Source organism: Oryctolagus cuniculus, chromosome 6 (assembly GCF_051225735.1).
Source record: "Oryctolagus cuniculus isolate XC-2025 breed Fujian yellow rabbit chromosome 6, ASM5122573v1, whole genome shotgun sequence".
NCBI lineage: Eukaryota > Metazoa > Chordata > Mammalia > Lagomorpha > Leporidae > Oryctolagus > Oryctolagus cuniculus.
Window position 1 is genome coordinate 12,445,059 of NC_142872.1, and position 21,718 is coordinate 12,466,776.

Consider the following 21,718-nt stretch of genomic DNA (forward strand, 5'->3'; position numbering starts at 1 on the left):
GTTAATCATATGTGTACAAAGTTAATTAAAGATAGCAGTAAAAAATAAGAATGGGACTAATAGAGGGAGGAGGAAGAAGGGTGAGATCATGGGTGGGACGGCAGGTATGGTGGGAAGAATCACTATATTACCAAATTTGTATTTACAAAAAAAATAAACGAATTGTTATACATTAAAAAAATAAATATACAGGTACCAAGCAAAAAAGAAAAAAGAAAAACAAGCAGAAAATTGGGACAGTCATTTAACTTAGTGGTTACAACGCCAGTTAAGAAAACCATGTTCTATTTACAATCCTTCCTATTAGGATCTTATTGTACTAATATGTATTTTAGCTCCCTAGAATGTAACATAAGCCTTAATGTGGAAAGAATGGCTCAGTACTTTTGTAGACCAGAACTGGAGGTCATAATGACCAAGATTAAAAAATGAAATGTAAAAATTCAATCTAGATTTGTCGCTCCCCGTCTTCGTGGGGGAACGACACTAAGCCCTGCCTAGGCTTCATATCCGAGTCACGGCACCATTATGTCGCTCCCCGTCTTCGTGGAGGAACGACACAGGACCCTGCGCTGTTCTTTCATCTGCTCGGCCCTCCCCGGGTTTGCTGCTGGTTCTTCCCGGGTTGGCTACTATCCCTTCCACCTCCGTGGAAGGGCAGTTCCCCCTGGCCGCATTCCCCACTTCCGCAGGGGAGCGGCACACCGCCGGCCGGCTTTCTCGGGGGCTGCACAGGTGTTCCCTCAGATGTTCCCCTTAGATGTTCCTGGTGCATGTCGTCTCTCTCCTCCTTTATAGTCCTCCTCCGCCAATCCTAACTCGGCTGCCCACACGCCGAGTACGCTGCTCTCCAATCAGGAGCAAGTCCTACAGTTTATTGGTTGAACTGGAGGCAGCTGGGTAGAAGCTGTTTTCTCCTCTCCCAGCGCCATATTGTGGGAGAGCAGGTGCATAGAATAAGTCTTAATTCGAGTAACTTAGTCTAGTCTGGGTTGCTCCCCACAAGATTCACTCCATATGGTACACGTGTATATTTATGCCAAGTCAATGTGTATATAGAATATACATATAAACACAGAGTAAACATAGTAAACCTATATTCATATACATATGGATTGAATAAGAAAATTGGAAAATTCCCTAGATAAATAAAGTTGATATTAAGTTAAACCATTCTCATGACTTACTGCAAATCCCTCTGACTTTATAAGTGAATGTGCAATCTGAATCTTCGTAATATGCAGCATTTTCACACTTATTTGACAAGAAAATATATTTTACTTTATCATTTTGGAATACTAGTGTTTCATGGAACAGATTTTTGGATATACTGACCCAAGTAATTGAATTCCTCAATTATTTCCAGACTCCCTGGAAAATATGTTTTAAAAATGTGGGTTAAGTCATCATTTAGTTTATCTTTGGATATTTTATTCATTTTTAATATGCTTCCCTTGAGCATTTATAAAACTAGTCAGTTCTTAATTTAACTTGGCAGCTGGAAGAGAAAGATAACATGGACAATTAAATTTAGAGATTATTTTTTAAACAGTTTTTATCATTCACTTAACAGTTTCCTACACAACAAACATCTTTTTCAATCAAGTGGTAACAAATTGTGGAGCTCCCAAGACCTACTGCAACTCCTACAATCATCTACTAAGGCAGAGAGAGAGGGAGGGAGGGAGAGAGGGAGGGAAGAGTGGGAGGGATGAGTGCTGGGAAGGTCTGTGAATGTCTCAATGCCAGGAAAATGGATCAACAAAACAAGATTTCTAAAAGCCCATACCTGACATTAATAATACAAAGAGAACAGATCCCATGTAGTTCATAGCTACAATTCTCTTTGTATTAATATCACATCAACATGAGAATTGATGAGAAATGCGTTGATGTAATTATCATGCACTAGCTGTGACACTGAGAATCTAACATTAATAAAGTTCTTTAAAAAGCTTAAAAAATAACAATAAAAGCCACAGCTGGAACTTGATACTAGTGATTTCAAATTCATTGAGTGCTAATTTAATTATGTAGACAATATAGATAGTTGATAGTTTAGCAAACTGCAACACAAAAATGGAAGTGAGCAGTTACTCAGGTAAGGGAGACTTCTTTCAACATGCTTTGAGCCCATCCTTAGTTGAAAGAAAGGCTGCAGGATTTCAAAAGGCAGACTGGGGAGATGATAGGCCATCTCTTTTTGTATAATTGGCTTTACCCAAAAGAAACATAAGCTTTCTCTTATTTCCACGTCAGGTGATTTTAAACACAGAGCACAGCATGCTGTGGAAGTCAGGCTACTGTCTCCCAGGGACACTACGATGTAGGATGAAGTTGTTTCCTTGATTACATTTCATAGATTTTACAGATGGATCAAGGTTCTTGCTACAGACATTTTTGGTTTTAAAAAATGGCAACAAACCTTTAAAAAGATGTACATGTCAAAGGAGCAGTGGAAAGATTTATCATTAAAAGTTTTTCCGAAGAAATGCTTGAAGAAAAGGGAGGTACAGACCTAAAGCCAGGAACATGCCATGTCTGTGTCAAGTTCAGCCACATTGAGGGGAAGGTGAAGGCCATCTTGGGAGTAAAATAAAACCAGAGATTTTGGGTGTGGCATTTTCTGGACAGTTTCACAGTATCACATGCAAAACATGTACTGCTAGATGCACAGATTGGTAGGAGAATCTTCCAAGAGGCTGGATACTAATGCCCAGCTGGACCTCACTGCATCCAACACTGTTCAGCATTCGCGGGATGCCACTGCTATACAGTCTAGGGCTGTGATCTTAACTAGAACCCTTAAAGGTAACGCAGGACACAGAAGTCTGTAAAGGAATGCATGGTGCATTGACTGCAGTGTTCCACATTCCTCTCCTTTGCCTGAACTTAGGGCCCTACGAGTGTGCTAAGCTTCTGACAGCTGGCTCTCTCTGCTTGCGGATGACTTCTTACCAAGAGTCTCATTAGACACTCAGACACATGGAATTCTTTAATTTCAAGGGTTTTTTTTTTTAATTCAATTGAAATGCAGAGTGCAAGGAGAAAAAGGGAGACTGGCAAGAAGAGGGCAACAGCGATAGTGACTGATCTTCCATTTATTGGTTCATTCCTCAAATGCCCACAGTAGCCAGGGTTGGAATAGGTTGAAGCCAGCAATCAGCAGTTCCATCCAGGTCTCCCATATGTGACAAGGGACCAGTCACTTGAACTACCAAGGATCATCAAAAGGAAGTTCCAGAACTCTGGACTGAGTTTCTGCCTCCTGGCTTTGACCTGGCCCAGCCTCAGCTATTGCAGGCATTTGAGGAGTGAATCAGCAGCTGGGAGATCTGTCTCTCAAATAATTAAAACTACATAAGTGTTTATATAAATTCTTCTTTATGTAAATCTCACATACTATTTCCTAAACAAGGTTAGAACTCTAGTTCATTATGTACAATTTATAAGAAAGGCATGATGCTTTTACTCAAATGCTTTGGAAAACTGGTATTTTATCAAAAAAAGCACCTTGTAGGCTGGAGCCGTGGCTCACTAGGCTAATCCTCCGCCATGCGGCACCGGCACACCGGGTTCTAGTCCTGGTCGGGGCGCCGGATTCAGTCCCGATTGCCCCTCTTCCAGGCCAGCTCTCTGCTGTGGCCCGGGAGTGCAGTGGAGGATGGCCTAAGTCCTTGGGCCCTGCACCCCATGGGAGACCAGGATAATACCTGGCTCCTGCTATCGGATCAGCACAGTGCGCCGGCTGCAGTGCGCTGGCCGCGGCGGCCATTGGAGGGTGAACCAATGGCAAAGGAAGACCTTTCTCTCTGTCTCTCTCACTGTCCACTCTGCCTGTCAAAAAAAAAAAAAAAAAAAAAAGCACCTTGCATATGTTAGAGTTGGAATGTGGGTACACTACTGAACAAAACATACAAAAATCCCATGCAGAAAAATAATATGTATATAATATATATGTCTCCAAAAGAAAAAATTAAGAGAAGATTCAGAATCTGGCTTCCATATATTTTCACTTACTTATCGCATTATTTTGGCTGTTTTCAAAAATGCTTTTATGATCACAGTAAAAACTTGCATTTCCTTATAATTAATTTGGATTTTTTCCCACTCTAAAAAGTGGGCTTCTTTTACATAAATTGTCACTTAGTCTTTTGGAAAACAACACAACTGTTCTGGGGTTGGCTTTGCAACATCATGGGTCAAACTGTCACCTCCAAAGCCGGCAACCTATATGGGCAACAGTTTGGGTCCCAGCTGCTCTACTTCTAATTCAGCTCCCTGCTAATGTGCCTGGGGGAACAGTGAAAGACGGCCTAAGTCCTTGGGCTCCTGCACCCATGCAGGAGATGCTCTTGCCTGCTGCCTTTTGCCTGACCCAGTCCCGGCTGTTGTGGCCACCTGGGGAGTGAACCAGAGGACGGAAGATTTCTCTCTCTCCCCCATTCTCTCTGTAACTTTGACTTTCAAATAAACTTTCAACTAAATAAACTCTAGAGTTCTAGGTAAGGCAGGGTTGAAGTTAACATCCAAGAAACTTGGCTTCTGTTTTTTATTGTTTCATTAATAACCATGATTCAACTACTTGATTATTGTGACTTTGTTTCCTTATCTGTAAGATGAACCTGAGTGCCTTCCCGAGAGGGTGTTATAAAGACTGACAGATGGTCACTGTGAGCCTGACACTGTGCCTTGGACAGAGAGAACACCACAGCACTGATTGTGTTGTTCCCCAGAAACCCAGTCTCAAATATTAGGCCTATTTGCAAACCAGATTCATGCAAATGAACTAAATAAAGTGAGCAAAATTCAAACAAAAATGACATTACCCGAACTGGATTCTTTTTTCCATGTCTCTCAAGCTTAAGTGTAGAATAAAACACATCATATTTTGTCTTATATTATAGTTTTTAACATCTTATCTCATATCTCCTACTATATTATTGACTTCTTGATAGTCATAAAAAAGCATCACATCTATATTTTGATGAGTGTCCTTTTGTAAAGGCTCTGTCCAAAGTTCATGTTTAGTAAGTACTGTGTTTCTAAATTTAAAAAAATATTTGAAGTGCAGGCAGGGAGCAAGGGAGGAAGGGACTAGGAGAAGGGAAGGAAAGAAGAAAAAAGGTAAGAGTGAGTGAGTGACAGAGAAGACAGTGTCAGAAGTGCTGACGCACTCAACACCTGCAAGAACTGTGGCTGAGCCACGCTGAAGCCAGGATCTAAGAATTCAGTCTGCATCTCCTACAGAAGTCGCAGGATCCAGGTATCTGAGTCATCACCTGCTACCTCTCTCGGTATGTATTTGAAGGAAGTGGGAACTGGAGCAAAGCTTTTACTCAAACCCAGGTACTCTGATACAGGCATCCTGAATGGCATCTAAACAAGTGCATCAACCGCCTATCCCTTAGGTTTTTAACATATGAATGTAGTGCTTTAAATTTACATAGCTTCTCACAGTAATGTTTTTAAAAACATTAAATTTATGTCTCACAGTAAAAATTATGTTAGGAAGGATTGGTTTATTGTTTCTTTAAAAATATTCCCATGTTTTATTTCATTTTCCTCACTTTGTTAATTATATTTCCAAATGCATGCAAACATACACCTCATTTCTTTTTGCATCCCCAGGTGACTCTTAAATATAGTTTCTGTTGTAAGGGACAACCAAGATAAATTATATCCCATTATTATGCGTGACAGAGCGATAGTGCACCACTGGGCCCAATTGACTCAATTTCTACATGTCTTTTATGAGTCTCCACACACACAAATGGGAAATTTATACTTTCAGAAAGGGTTATGTATCCCAACCACATAAATTTTCTACCCTTTTTCTAAGTAAGGCACGGACTTTGCCACATGCAGTCTCATCAACCATGTGTCTCAGAGGTAAAGAAACCACCAAGGAAAACAAGTTGGCAACATTTTCACTTCAGTAAGTAACAGTATGCACAGGGGAGAAGTTCAAAGTTTCCAAATATGCCAAATGCATATTAGAACAGTTAGGAGTAGCCGTAAACAATGACTCCCTCAAGTCCCATTATACTTCCGTTTAGTCAAACTAGAAACCTTTCCTCGAAAAAGGGCAACTGGATTTAAAAAGCTCTCGGTATCAAGAGTTTTGGATTCCTTAACTCAGGTCATTTCACAAAGTTGTTTAAAGATTCTATGCCCTATTAATCCCTACTGGAAATGTAGGACTGAGTAAGTGAACAGGAAGAGAATGAACAAGAGTGAAAGTAGGTTTCAGTTTCCCATGTGAAACTCCAAGGACTGCAAAAGTCAATGACAATAGTAAGATGCACAGTGCATACATATAGACCACCTGGACTACTCATTCGAAGGTCTGGGGAACGCAGGACTTTGAACACTCAAGCAAGCTGATGTTTGGAAATCATCAGCAAAGATATGGTTACTGAAACTGGTATCATTGACATCACTGTGTTCTTTAATTCTGATGACCCATAAGATAACTCATGATTAATTCAATTTTACCCAAAAAGAACTGGAAGCTTAGAAAAGTTAAGGGAAAATTTCAAAGTCACAAACCACATTACTTTTTTTTTTTTTTTTTTTTTTTTTTTTGACAGGCAGAGTTAGACAGTGAGAGAGACAGAAAGAAAGGTCTTTCTTCCATTGGTTCATCTCCCAAATGGCTGCTATGGCTGGTGTGCTGTGCTGATCCAAACCCAGGAGAGGGTGCTTCCTCCTAGTCTCCCATATAGATGCAGGGCCCAAGCACTTGGGCCATCCTCCACTGCCCTCCCGGGCCACAGCAGAGAGCTGGACTGGAAGAGGAGCAACCAGGACAGAATCCGGTGCCCCAACTGGGACTAGAACCCTGGGGTGCTGGCGCCACAGGTGGAGAATTAGCCTAGTGAGCCGCGGCGCCGGCCACCACATTACTTTCATATCAAGGACTCCGTTCTGTTCCTAGCATAGCCTGTTTCTAAGTTTATGCAATATCATTTTACTTAATGAATATATAGACAACTCTAGATTGGATATTATGGTTAGAAAATACCATTTTATATGTTTTTCAATGTATTCACTGGCCAAGTTAGTATAATGATGTAAGCCAGACTATTACAATTAAACATAATATCAGATATGCAGATCTAAAAAATGACAAATGTTTAAAAATAGCAAAAGATGTCAAAAGTACCCGAGGAATTACTGAAATAATGGATTTAGTTTTTCAGCCTTATATACCAAACATTTCAGATGTGCTGAGATAAAATACATAACTCAAAGAAACATGTGTTCCTAATATTAAATTATACCACTAATTTTTGGTGTTTTGTTCTTTACAGAGAAGATTAAAGGCCATAACAAAAATGGCATCTATAATTTTCCAGAAAATATATTGTCTGAATGTACATTTAATCTGTGCCTACATGCAAAAATAGAGCCCTATATATTTTAAATCAGGGAAGCCAATTCTTATGAAATTAGGATAACACGACCTTACTTCTTTATGTAATTTACATTTTATAAAGCATATTTTAGGAAAATGAGTTTTGAAGGATAGTAGAAGTTAGCGGTTAACAACCATTCCAAGACTAAAATACAATTTAAAAGCCTAGAAATGGTGGGCCCAAGTAAATCACTTTATTTATTTTAGAGTAATCATATCTTCAGTAGGATATTGGAATTTTCAGGAGGTAATAATTATGTGCAGTCTTTTCCAGTATCATTTGACTATATAGTTATTTATTAGGGAGCACCTTTTGTGAAGCTATTTTGTGGAGTAAAGATCTAATTTAACACTCTGATAGGAGCTAGGCCATCTACAGAGTTAGCAATGCATCATTACTTCTCTCTAGGTGCTAACCCACAAGAAAGTCCCAATTTTAGGTGCAAATCAAGTGACGTGCCAAATCCTATAGTTACCAGGTAAAAATCAGAGATACTTACAATGATTAGTAAAACACAAATAAATTTGCTTGCTTTATAAATCTTGCCAGTTTATTTCTTACGTGTCAGGGTGATGGAGTTCTCTAATCATCAGGATTTTGGTTTGGTTTTGTTTCTTGGGTCCATATATTCAGACAACTTATCAGCCCTGTGACTGACACAAAAGGATTTGGGTACATATGATGTGGAAGAGATCATTTTGTCTTGAGAAACTGGTAACTGTGGAGTTCTCTCTTTCATATCATGTGCCCCAGAATACCTACCTAAAGTAATGCTGTAGAAAAAACAAACATGAGGGCCAGCTCCGTGGCTCCCTAGGCTAATCCTCCGCCTGCACCGCTGGCACCCCGGGTTCTAGTCCCGGTCGGGGTGCCAGATTCTGTCCAGGTTGCTCCTCTTCCAGTCCAGCTCTCTGCTGTGGCCTGGGAAGGCAGTGGAGGATGGCCCAAGTGCTTGGGCCCTGCACCCCATGGGAGACCAGGAGAAGCACCTGGCTCCTGGCTTCGGATCAGCACAGCACCGGCCATAGCAGCCATTTGGTGGGTGAACCAACAGAAAAAGGATGACCTTTCTCTCTGTCTCTCTCTCTCTCACTGTCTAACTCTGCCTGTCAAAAAAAAAAAAAAAAAAAAAAAAAAAAAAAAAAAAAACTTGAAATAGGATGCGTATAATAAAAAGATGTATTTTTCCCCATATTACTGGTTAGCTATAAGTTGAGCCATCTACAGTTTTGTGGTGTGTGTGTGAGAGCCTAAGTGTGTGTGTGTGTGTGTGTGTGTGTGTTTCCTATTCTAGGATCTATTGAGAATGAATCCTCTAGTACACCCAACTCTTGCATAGATGCAATACCCATCATGAGGAAATCACGTGATGTGGTTAAAACCAACAGTATGACTAATCCTGACATCAACGAGCAGGGATGCAATCAACATCCACAGGGTACAATGGCAGTGGTGGGGCAGGAAGTGGGTATTTAAGCCTCTTATAGAAGATATATATTTTCACAAATAAGCTTCTGAATTTAATAATATTTTTCACAGGACAAACAGGGTTTATATCTAGAAAGACTTTTGCAACTCCTCATTTGGGGAGTTAACCAGTAGACAGAGATCTCTCTCTCTCTCTGCCTTCCAAATAAAATAAATTATAAATTATATAAACATTCTAAAAATAATTTATATGAATTATCATTTTAATATATTTTTTGTTAATTATAGTGAATGTTCCAGTAATGAGTTTTTAGATATAAGAACTTGTTAATTTTATACCCAGGTATTCTGATGTTATACAACTTTTATCTTGCCCATTCTTTTCATAAAAATTTGAAGTATCAAGTTTTTTTATATTCATTTCAAATACAAATTTTGCATACTTAAATCTTATATCCAAAATTTATGCACTTTTAACTTTTAAATGGGGATTTACTAATTCTGGAATACAGCATAATATAAAATCCACCCATTTGAAAATAAGAGTTCAGGGCCGGCGCCGTGGCTCACTAGGCTAATCCTCCGCCTTGCGGCGCCGGCACACTGGGTTCTAGTCCCGGTCGGGGCGCCGGATTCTGTCCTGGTTGCCCCTCTTCCAGGCCAGCTCTCTGCTGTGGCCAGGGAGTGCAGTGGAGGATGGCCCAAGTGCTTGGGCCCTGCACCCCATGGGAGACCAGGAGAAGCACCTGGCTCCTGCCTTCGGATCAGCGCGGTGCGCCAGCCACAGCACGCCGGCGGCGGCGGCCATTGGAGGGTGAACCAACGGCAAAAAGGAAGACCTTTCTCTCTGTCTCTCTCTCTCTCTCACTGTCCACTCTGCCTGTCAAAAAATAAATAAATAAATACTATATCTTATAAAAAAAAAAAGAAAATAAGAGTTCAGGTAAGTATGTGAAGCATATATATTCAATATTTAGTAATGCTACACTTTCACCATTTGTTTTTAATTCTGAAATCAAATTTTTGTATTTTTTAATCTTTGTCCATACATTTCTTAGGTACTTTGCACAGTTCTTCTGATGCATTTTAGAATAATCTGGTTGTTATCACTAACACATCTCTGCAGATATTTTATTACAACTATAGTATCAGAATAACTTCAAGAGGAACAAATTGTTTATCACTTTGTGTTCTCATATTTAAGGCAACAGCCACAGAGGATAAAGAGAAGTTTGTTTCTCCTCTGTTTCATGCATCTCACATTTTGTTTCAAATCTTTTCTCACTTTTAGAGAATAAACAAAGGAGCGAAAATATCACAATGGTTTTAGAATGTTATAGGCAATATTTAAAACAACAGAAGATGAGTATCTAGAACTTTATGCCAACCATGAAAGTGTGTTGCTCAGATCTCCCATGTGGGAAACACAGTTGACCCTGGATATGCCTGTAAACGCACCACTGCCTTCCACATTTCCCACGGATGGCCCAAACCAATGACAACATGGCAGGGCTGTCAATCAGGCCCATTCTGACCAAATATGGATTCCTATACTGTCTGAATCTGGAATAAGGACCCACTGTACCAAAAATTTCTTGTAACTTAAATCGCTCTTATTATATCTCAAACTTCTGCTATCCTAACTTTATCATTTCCTTTTTTTCCCATATTTGTTAGTTCTGTATCACAGTCTGGTGCTCTCCCCTACTTTTGCTCCCATCGCTGACAAATCTTGCACGTTTAATGACATGAGAATTACTTTTAATAATCCATACATGTACACTTTAGAGGCCTAATAAATTTCATTCATTTTTAAGACTGCAGCAATTACCACCTCTCAGTAATACAGAAAAAAGTCTTATGAAGTTGAAAAGGTTATTTTTGGATATACATTTGGTTCTTTGAAAATTATAATGTAATAACCACAATATGATTGCTCTTAAAACTGTTCACAGAAATATGCAAAAATTGTTTACATAAATAAATAATTTCTAAAAAGGAGAATTAAGTTCCATTCTTCACCATTCCTTATTATTTTCCACAAGCCATCTACTGTAGATAAATACATGGGCATGCCTTTTTGTATTTGAATTAAAAAATGACTGCCTTCTGACTTTGCTGATGTCTCCAGGTCAGAATCAAGACAATGAGCAGTATCTAAGTAGTGCTTTAACAAGGGAGGAAGAAACTGACAATAATTCAGAATTAATATATAATTCAGTTTAGTAAACATTCTGATAATTGGACATACAAAAAGTTTTCTCCTAAGGATTTGTCCTTTTGTAAAATGAGATGCATGTACCTATTTAAAGCACTACTCATATAGCATATCTGTAATACAAATCAGTAATTTTAGTCAGAAAATGTTGTTTCATTTGAACTACATGTAATTTTTATATATAATGAGAAATGTTCACAATTAATTACACATTGTTGAAGCTGACACACATTTACCATCAGCTACATTAGCTCAAATCAGAAGAATCTTTTAAGGTACTGTCAGGTACTAACAATCAAGTTTTAAAAATATTCTATCAGATCCTTCTTTTTTCTTCTTCTTCTTGCTGTGGAATTCTATGAGGACATCCCTTTCTGGATTTTCTAATCAATGTGGCTACCTGACTTTGTAACAAATTCTTCTTTGAAGCCATCATAGGCTCTGATAGTGTTGTAGTTGGACTAATTATTCAGTAAGCACATTTGTCAGGACCTTCTGCTAAGATGAATGTGGCACAGAGAAGTTAAATAAAAAATATAACAGAAAACAAAGTAAGAGGATTTGAGGAAACAACAATTAGTATTACTAGGGTGTGGTGGAATGAGAGGACCATGCCAAGGTGGCCACTGGCAAGCAAGCATTAGTTACTCAGGAATGGCTTTGGAAACTGCCTGGCAACAGGCTGTGATTGGATGGCTTTGGAAACTGCCTGGCAACAGGCTGTGATTGGATGGCTTTGGAAACCGTCTGGCAACAGGCTGTGATTGGATGGCTTTGGAAACCGCCTGGCAGGCTGTGATTGGATGGCTTTGGAAACCGCCTGGCAGGCTGTGATTGGATGGCTTTGGAAACTGCCTGGCAGGCTGTGATTGGATGGCTTTGGAAACTGCCTGGCAGTCTGTGATTGGATGGGGCATAGACCGCCCCTTGACCAGATTGGCTGGTCTTGGCTATATAAGACATAGTTTCAACTGAAATAAACGAGTCTGTGGGCTGCTCGCCTCAAGCCTGCTTTCACCCGACTCCCGGGGTCTGTGTGGTGACTCCGCACCTCTTGCCCCCACCACGCTCCTCCTCTCAGAAACAATCCACTGCAACATTGTTGAGAAATCAACGGCAACACTAGGGGTTTCAGGTATGCATCTTAGAAGTTCTCTCAATATTTTACTATTTCTATCATAAATATTTTGACAAATATTACTAATCTATTATTTTTGTGGAATTGTAATAGTTTATTTGATTCACATAAAAATATATATCAGAAATTAAAACTTTTGATTAAGTGGAAGAAAAAGAGACCCAAGGAATTGTGTAAATACAAATACTGTACAGAAGTTGTTTTATTGAGATAGGTTGGGATTAACCACTGGGAGTATAGTTTACCTAAAAAGTAGTGTCCCTAATTTTTCTGCATATCATCCACCTATAGATCTAGCCATAAATGAGAATGGATAGTATACTGGCATATTCTATTTCAAGCTGCACTCATTTCACATCTTTTTTGATGGCTTCTAATCAGCAGTAACAACACAGCATTTTTATTAGCATGAATACAACATTGTGGCTTTCAATATTTATAATTATTTTAAAATAATATTTATAATATGAATTAAAATACAACTACTAGTATTTGTTAAACTTTTCTTTTTCTTTTTTTTTTTTATTAATTGAGACACAGACTGAGAAAGAGATAAAGAACCAGAAAGAGATACACAGAGCTCTTATCCTGTCCCAAATATCCAGGCTTGAGCTTGGATCTGGGAACTCAACCTAGATCTCACATATACACGACAAGGACTCCAGGACCTGAGCCATTGTTGCTGCCACACAAATTAGCATTAAGTTGGAGTCAAAAGCTAGAATTGGAAATAAGCCCTAGGTCCTGTGATGTGGAATGCAGGTATCCTAACTGATAGGCTAACCAGTCCCTCCAACAGCTGTTAACAATTCAGGTTCTGGTTCTACACAACACAGGTTACAAGTCTAAAGTCTTTTAAAGGGGCAACCCTACATATTTTTTTCCCTTTATTTTCTCATTTTTATATATTGGTTTTAGAGTTAACACTGGCTGTGCTCAACTGAGACACACACACACATGGGCGGGGGGAGAGAGAGAGAGCTCTTAAAGTAACTTGATTCTCAGACTAAATAACTTCATATCTAAAATTTAAAACTTAAGAGTTTTTGATAATTAGATTACATAATTCACTTGGTGCTGTACTAGGCACAAAGTAAGAGCGTATTATTATTGTAAATTCAATAAAACCACTGCAGCTTATAAGGTGTGACTTAACAACTTCATGATGTTTATGGAATTTCAAATATGTCCACTGCTTTATCTTCAAATGATGCTAAATTCATTCACACATTTATTCACTCATCAACAAGACAGAGCACTCAACACATTCTGGGCTCCTGTTGAGTGTGAGTGAGATAAACAGGAATAATGAAGGCTTCCTGCTGAGCCATTGCTTACAGATTACAAACCAGGCCAATTCTTTGGCTGACAAATGAAACAAATTTTGGTAAATGTAAACATAGTTGAGGTACTATAGCGGCATAGTAAAAAACAATCTTAGTACAAAATAGGAAAAAAAAGCAAGAATGCTTCCTGAAGAAAATTTTGACCTGAATCTCTAATGATTGATAGGAATTCTCAATGAGAACACACAAGGAAATGCATTATAAAAAAATCACTAACTAGGCAACACAGTGATTCTAAATGCCATTATTTTGGTATGGAAACTTAAGGAATTTGGGCATTTTTTTCCTGATCTAGAAAATCTTTATATGGTCTCTATTTTTGTAGAATCAAGGCACAGAGGAATATATGGAAAACTCTTGAAAGTGAATGACATTCTTCTAACTTAAAATAGTGTTGCTCAGTCACATTCTTCTACTTCTCATCCCATTTCTTAATAGCTTTAAGGCAAATTCAAAACACATAAAAATTGAGTCTAAATTCAAAACAACTAAAATGTAATAGTTTGTAACAGGCAAGTTAATGGAACTATGGGTGAATTTCCATAGCAACAGTTTCTCCTTTTCTGTGATTATTGCATGCAGCTTGAAATGATGGGGGATGAGTGGTGGCCAGGGACAGAAAACATCTTTTCCCTCTCCTGCTGTGCATGGACGAAACGGACAAATTTTCTGCCAGATAAAACACAGAGCTCTGGTGAGTAACAGCCGTCCTACACAGTAGAATCACTTGCTCACAGGACAGGGGTGGAACGATGCCATCTACTACTCTGTTCTGAAGACGAGCTGAAAACCTGGACCACTCCAATCACTGGAGAAACTGTCACAGATGTAAAAAATAACATTTACTATTAAAAATAGAGGCACATTGCATAGCACAATTTAAATGAAAAGAAAAAGTTAAGTTGAATTGAAATTGGCATAAAGAGCAAAATAAGAAGCTGTTTTTTGGAATAAAAATTAGTATCACTGTAAAAATAAATGATTCCTGCTAGGCCAATGTTAAAAATCAACATTTTGTCATACTTGCATAATAGATCTTTTATTGCCAGTTCTGGTGAGATTTAACTGTCTTCTTTCCTCACACTCTTAAAAATAAGGAAAGGAGGGGCCGGCACTGTGGCGCAGCGGATTAACGCCCTGGCCGGATGCGCTGGCATCCCCGGCTGCTCCTCTTCCAATCCAGCTCTCTGCTCTGGCCTGGGAAAGCAGTAGAAGATGGCCCAAGTCCTGGCTGGGCCCCTGCACCCTGTGGGAGACCTGGAAGAAGCTCCTGGCTCCTGGCTTCCGATCAGCACAGCTCTGGACGGTGCGGCCAACTGGGAAGTGAACCAGCGGATGAAAGAGCTCTCTCTCTCTCTCTCTCTCTCTCTCTGCCTTTCCTCTCTCTGTGTAACTCTTTCAAATAAATAAATAAATCTTAAAAAAAATAAGGAAAGGAACTAATTTACATTATATATCTGTGTATCTCAGAAAAGAACATTAAACATTTTTGAAAATAGCTATGAATTCTAGAATAAGCAGGCTTAACTCAAATGAAAGTTCAACATTTAATATACTCTAGTACATAAATAAGTAATATTCTTTCAAATTAATTTAACTCATACGTATGACTGTCACAGGTAGTTGTTTACCAAATTCTAACCTCAATTTACACCCTACTTTTTAAAGAGTAAAATGTCATTAAACAAAGAAATTAACCAATAATACTGGATTTGCATATTTCTTTTTAGAACATAGTTATTTCATTTTTGTGTATTTATAAAACAGAATTTTATTTCAAACTCTAATGGCATAAAAATATCCTAATGTACTTCTTTTAAAATAATCCACATTTTATGTTGACCTAGAGTTTTAGACCTAGAGATTTAGAATATAGTTTTAAAATATACCTTCAGGTATATAATCAAATGTAAAATGCAATTTAGGTAATGCCACTTTAGAAATATCAAGTTTAGTAATAACAGAAAAACATTAAAAGGTAGTATTACAATAAATATATTCACTAAGATCACAAATTCAGAGTTAACATTGTGGTGCAGTGGGTTAAGCAGCTGTGTTTGACACTGAATCACTTATCAGAACACCAGCTGGGAAGTCCTGGCTGCTCTGCTTCCAATCAAGTCTCTGCTCATGTGCCTGGGAAAGTACCACTAGATGACCCAAGCACTTGGGCCGTGACATCCACCACCCACGTGGGAGACAAGTGTTGAGTTCCTGCCTCCTGACTTTAGCCTGGCCCAGCTCCGACTGTGGCAGCCATTTTGCAAAGAACCAATGGATGAAAAATCTCCCTCTCTGTATTTCAAATAAAGAAAAAAATCTATTAAAAACTTTCATATCCAGCAGCCAGCAACGTGGCACAGTGGGTTAATACCCTGGCCTGAAGTGCCGACATCCCATATGGGCGCCGGTTCAAGACCTGGCTGCTCCACTTCTGATCTAGCTCTCTGCTACTACCTGGGCAAGCAGCAGAAGATGGCCCAAGTCTTTGGGCCCCTGCACCCATGTAGGAGACACGGAAGAAGCTCCTGGCTCCTGGCTTTGGATAGATGCAGTTCTGATGGTTACGGCCAATTGGGGAGTGAACCATCAGATGGAAGACTGCTCTCTCTCTGCCTCCCCTCTCTAATTCTTTCAAATAAAAATAAATAAATTTAAAAAAAATTTCATATCCATTATGTTGAATGTTCTCTTTTTAAAATATGACAATAAATATCTAGATGTGGTAATACATGATTTGTCATCCTGAATTTAGGTTATGATCCGTATTATTATGCAAAATTGTCTTAGCAGATATAAGTGAGCTTAAAAGAAAAAATAAACTTAAGTTAGCTATTACCTGAGTTGCAGTCAGGAGATGCGCCATGTATAGCAATGACTGTCATCTTTATATCCCCGACTTTTCTCTCCCTGTTGTTCCAGGTAACACTGAGCCAGTCCAATAACCCAGGCCACCCACAGGCCAGACCTTGGCTCTCTAATCCTAATTTTCCCTTTACCCTAACTAAGTACTTCTGCCTGTATCTATTCCAGGCAGCCCTACTTCACAGCTCAATGTATATATTTAACTTTGTGCTTTATCCTTTTCACTCTCTTAGTAAAAATTCCTTTGACTCTGCCCATTTTCATTCATTTGCAAATCAAATTTCAACCCTGATTATAATTGATAAGTAGCTGAGTACACTTAAAAATAGAGCTCTATGGATGTACCTTAAATAATATGACTCAAAGAAATAGAAATTTAGTATAAAAACTTTAAGGTCAAAATGGGATGACAATCATTTAATTCAACTGAATATTCTACATGGAAATTCTTGAAACTTCCAAATTATCTCAATACCACCTCCTTCATATTTAACTGAACATATTACTTAGATCCATAATTTTGATTATGGGAGAATGTATTTAATTCACAGACTGATGCTGTTGTACATGGCATTTTATTTCATTTCCAATGTCCCATTGGGAGCATTTGGAACTACAATTGATGTTGTACACTGCCACTGTAACCTAAACTTCGCGAAATAGTGAGGGCGTGCACCGATAGTCAGGGAAAATTTAGTTTAATAAAAGCGGAGTTACGGTAGCCTCAGAAAAAAGAACCAGGAAAATATTGCAGAGGAAACTCTTCTGGATTGAGTGGCTGTGAATCAGAGGACCTACGGGGAGAACAAGGTCGCCCACCGCGCGGAAGCTGAGCCGCGGGACCGAGCCGAGGGAGCTGCGGGTGCCGCGGGTGCCGCGGAAGCCGCAGGGTCTGCGCGCCAGTGCGGGAAGGGGAGTGCATGTCACACAGACAACAGCGGGGAGAGTTGCGACGTCCAGGGCTCCGAGTCCACACATCGGCGCTGGAAGGGGAGGAAGAACCAAGCAGAGCTCTCAGGCCACACCCATCTCAAGCCTCCAAGGCTCCTCCAACAGCAGGCAGTCCACTTAACACGGACATAGTATAAAATAAAAAAAAAAATTAAAAAAAATAACACACAGTGACGAAAGAAGAATTAACTATGCCAAGTAACAAACACAGAAATCAAGGGAACAAGATCAACGATGACACTATCATGCCTCCAAATAAACAAAACACCCCAAGCCAAGATTATGAAGATGATGAGATAGAAGAAATACAAGATACAGATTTCAAAAAATTTATGATAAGAACATTTAGAAGTTTTCAAAAGCAAATCCTTGAACTACAGAAATCCTTATTGGACAAGATTGAAAATCTCTCTCGTGAAAATGAAATTTTAAGGAAGAATCAAAATGAAACTCAGAAACTAGTAGAAAGGAAAGTGTGATAGTAAAGAGAAATCAAAATGAAATGAAGAGCTCAATAGATCAAATGACAAACACATTAGAAAGCCTTAAAAACAGAATGGGTGAAGCAGAAGAGAGAATATCGGACTTAGAAGACAGAGAACAGGAAAACATACAGTCAAACCAAAGAAAAGAAGAAGAAATTAGAAATCTAAAAAATATTGTTGGGAATCTACAGGATACTATTAAAAAAACCAACATTCGAGTTCTAGGAGTTCCTGAAGGCATGGAGAGAGAGAAAGGATTAGAAGGCCTTTTTAGTGAGATACTAGCAGAGAACTTTCCAGGTTTGGAGAAGGACAGAGACATCCTAGTACAGGAAGCTCATAGAACCCCCAGTAAACATGACCAAAAGAGATCCTCACCACGACACGTGGTAATTAAACTCACCACAGTGAAACATAAAGAAAAGATCCTAAAATGTGCAAGAGAGAAACGTCAGATTACTCTCAGAGGATCTCCAATCAGACTCACAGCAGACTTCTCATCAGAAACACTACAGGCTAGGAGGGAATGGCGAGACATAGCACAGGTGCTAAGAGAGAAAAATTGCCAGCCCAGAATATTATATCCTGCCAAGCTCTCATTTGTGAATGAAGGTGAAATAAAGACCTTTCATAGCAAACAGAAATTGAAAGACTTTGTGGCCACTCGTCCGGCCCTGCAAAAGATACTTAAAGATGTGCTACACTCAGAAACACAGAAACACGGCCATCAATATGAAAGAAGGGAAAGGAAGAACACCTACCAGTAAAAGAGCATGGGAAGCTCAAAGCACATACTAGAAAATATTTCCGGGAAAATGCCAGGGCAAAGTCACTACGTATCAATAGTCACATTGAACATTAATGGTCTGAATTCTTCAGTTAAAAGACACCATTTGGCTGACTGGCTCAAAGAACACAACCCAACTATTTGTTGCCTACAAGAAACACATCTCTCTAACAAAGAGGCATGCAGACTGAAAGTGAAAGGTTGGAAAAAGATATTCCATGCCAACAGAAACCAAAAAAAAGCAGGTGTAGCCATATTAATATCAGACAAAATAAACTTTAATACAAAAACTGTTAAGAGAGACAAAGAGGGACACTATATAATGATTAAGGGTTCAATTCAACAGGAAGATGTAACTATTATAAATGTATATGCACCTAATTACAGGGCACTGGTCTATTTAAAAGATATGTTAAGGGACTTAAAGGGAGATTTAGATTCCAATACAATAGTACTGGGGACTTCAATACTCCACTCTCAGAAATAGACAGATCATCTAGACAGAAGATCAACAAAGAAACCCCAGATTTAATTGACACTATTGCCCAAATGGATCTAACAGATATCTACAGAACTTTCAATCCTACATCTACAGACTTCATATTCTTCTCAGCAGTGCATGGAACCTTCTCTAGGATTGATCACATACTAGGCCATAAAGCAAGTCTCAGCAACTTTAAAAGAATTAGAATCATACCATGCAGCTTCTCAGCCCACAGCGGAATGAAGCTGGAAATTAGCAACTCAGGAAACCCCAGAAAGTATGCAAACACATGGAGACTGAACAACATGCTCCTGAATGAACACTGGGTCATTCAAGAAATCAAAAGAGAAATCAAAAACTTTCTGGAAGTAAATGAAGACAACAACACAACATATCAAAACTTATGGGATACAGCAAAAGCAGTACTGAGAGGCAAGTTTATAGCAATAGGTGCCTATATCAAGAAATTGGAAAGGTACCAAATAAATGAACTTTCAGCGCATCTCAAGGACCTAGAAAAACTGCAGCAAACCAAACCCAAATCTAGTAGGAGAAGAGAAATAATTAAAACCAGAGAAGAAATTAACAGGATTGAATCAAAAAAAAACACTACAAAAAATCAGCCAAGCGAGAAGCTGGTTTTTTGAAAAAATAAACAAAATTGACACCCCATTGGCCCAACTGACTAAAAAAAGAAGAGAAAAGACCCAAATCATTAAAATCAGAGATGAAAAAGGAAACATAACAACAGACACCACAGAAATAAAAAGAATCATCAGAAATTACTACAAGGACCTGTATGCCAGCAAACAGGGAAACCTATCAGAAATGGATAGATTCCTGGACACATGCAATCTACCAAAATTGAACCATGAAGACATAGAAAACCTAAATAGACCCATAACTGAAGCAGAAATTGAAACAGTAATAAAGGCCATCCCAACAAAAAAAGCCCAGGACCAGATGGATTCATTGCTGAATTCTACCAGACATTTAAAGAAGAACTAATCCCATTTCTTCTCAAACTATTCAGAACAATCGAAAAAGAGGGAGTCCTCCCAAATTCTTTCTATGAAGCCAGCATCACCTTAATCCCTAAGCCAGAGAAAGATGCAACACTGAAAGAAAATTACAGACCAATATCCCTGATGAACATAGACGCAAAAATCCTCAATAAAATTCTGGCCAATAGAGTACAAAAACACATCAGGAAAATCATCCACCCAGACCAAGTGGGATTCATCCCTGGTATGCAGGGATGGTTCAACATTCTCAAATCAATCAATGTGATTCACCACATTAACAGACTGCAAAAGAAAAACCATATGATTATCTCAATCGATGCAGAGAAAGCATTCAATAAAATTCAACACCCTTTCATGATGAAAACTCTAAGCAAATTGGGTATAGAAGGAACATTCCTCAATATAATCAAAGCAATTTATGAAAAACCCACGGCCAGCATCCTATTGAATGGGGAAAAGTTGGAAGCATTTCCACTGAGATCTGGCACCAGGCAGGGATGCCCAGTCTCACCATTGCTATTTAACATAGTTCTGGAAGTTTTAGCCAGAGCCATCAGACAAGAAAAAGAAATCAAAGGAATACAAATTGAGAAGGAAGAAGTCAAACTATCCCTCTTTGCAGACGATATGATTCTTTACTTAGAGGATCCAAAGCACTCTACTAAGAGACTATTGGAACTCATAGAGGAGTTTGGCAAAGTGGCAGGATATAAAATCAATGCAAAAAATCAACAGCCTTTGTATACACAAGCAATGCCATGACTGAGAAAGAACTGCTAAGATCAATCCCATTCACAATAGCTACAAAAACAATCAAATACCTTGGAATAAACTTAACCAAGGACGTTAAAGATCTCTACGATGAAAATTACAAAATCTTAAAGAAAGAAATAGAAGAGGATACCAAAAAATGGAAAAATCTTCCATGCTCATGGATTGGAAGAATCAACATCATCAAAATGTCCATTCTCCCAAAAGCAATTTATACATTCAATGCAATCCCAATCAAGATACCAAAGACATTCTTCTCAGATCTGGAAAAAATGGTGCTGAAATTCATACGGAGGCACAAGAGACCTCGAATAGCTAAAGCAATCTTATACAACAAAAACAAAGCCGGAGGCATCACAATACCAGATTTCAGGACATACTACAGGGCAGTTGTAATCAAAACAGCATGGTACTGGTACAGAACAGATGGATAGACCAATGGAACAGAATTGAAACACCAGAAATCAACCCAAACATCTACAGCCAACTTATATTTGACCAAGGATCTAAAACCAATTCCTGGAGCAAGGACAGTCTATTAAATAAATGGTGCTGGGAAAACTGGATTTCCATGTGCAGAAGCATGAAGCAAGACCCCTACCTTACACCTTACACAAAAATCCACTCAACGTGGATTAAAGACCTAAATCTACGACCTGACACCATTAAGTTATTAGGGAACATTGGAGAAACCCTTCAAGATATTGGCACAGGCAAAGAATTTCTGGAAAAGACCCGGGAGGCACAGGCAGTCAAAGCCAAAATCAACTATTGGGATTGCATCAAATTGAGAAGTTTC

The 21,718-nt window shown here is 38.8% G+C and overlaps 1 long non-coding RNA gene across 1 annotated transcript; it reads left to right on the forward strand.

The window, feature by feature from the left end:
* Positions 1 to 11,838: 11,838 nt before the first annotated feature.
* On the forward strand, positions 11,839 to 14,920 carry LOC127490658 (uncharacterized). The gene is made up of 3 exons (XR_007918922.3): positions 11,839 to 12,202; positions 14,134 to 14,245; positions 14,649 to 14,920. It is a non-coding gene; the product is annotated as an uncharacterized LOC127490658 (long non-coding RNA).
* Positions 14,921 to 21,718: the final 6,798 nt, after the last annotated feature.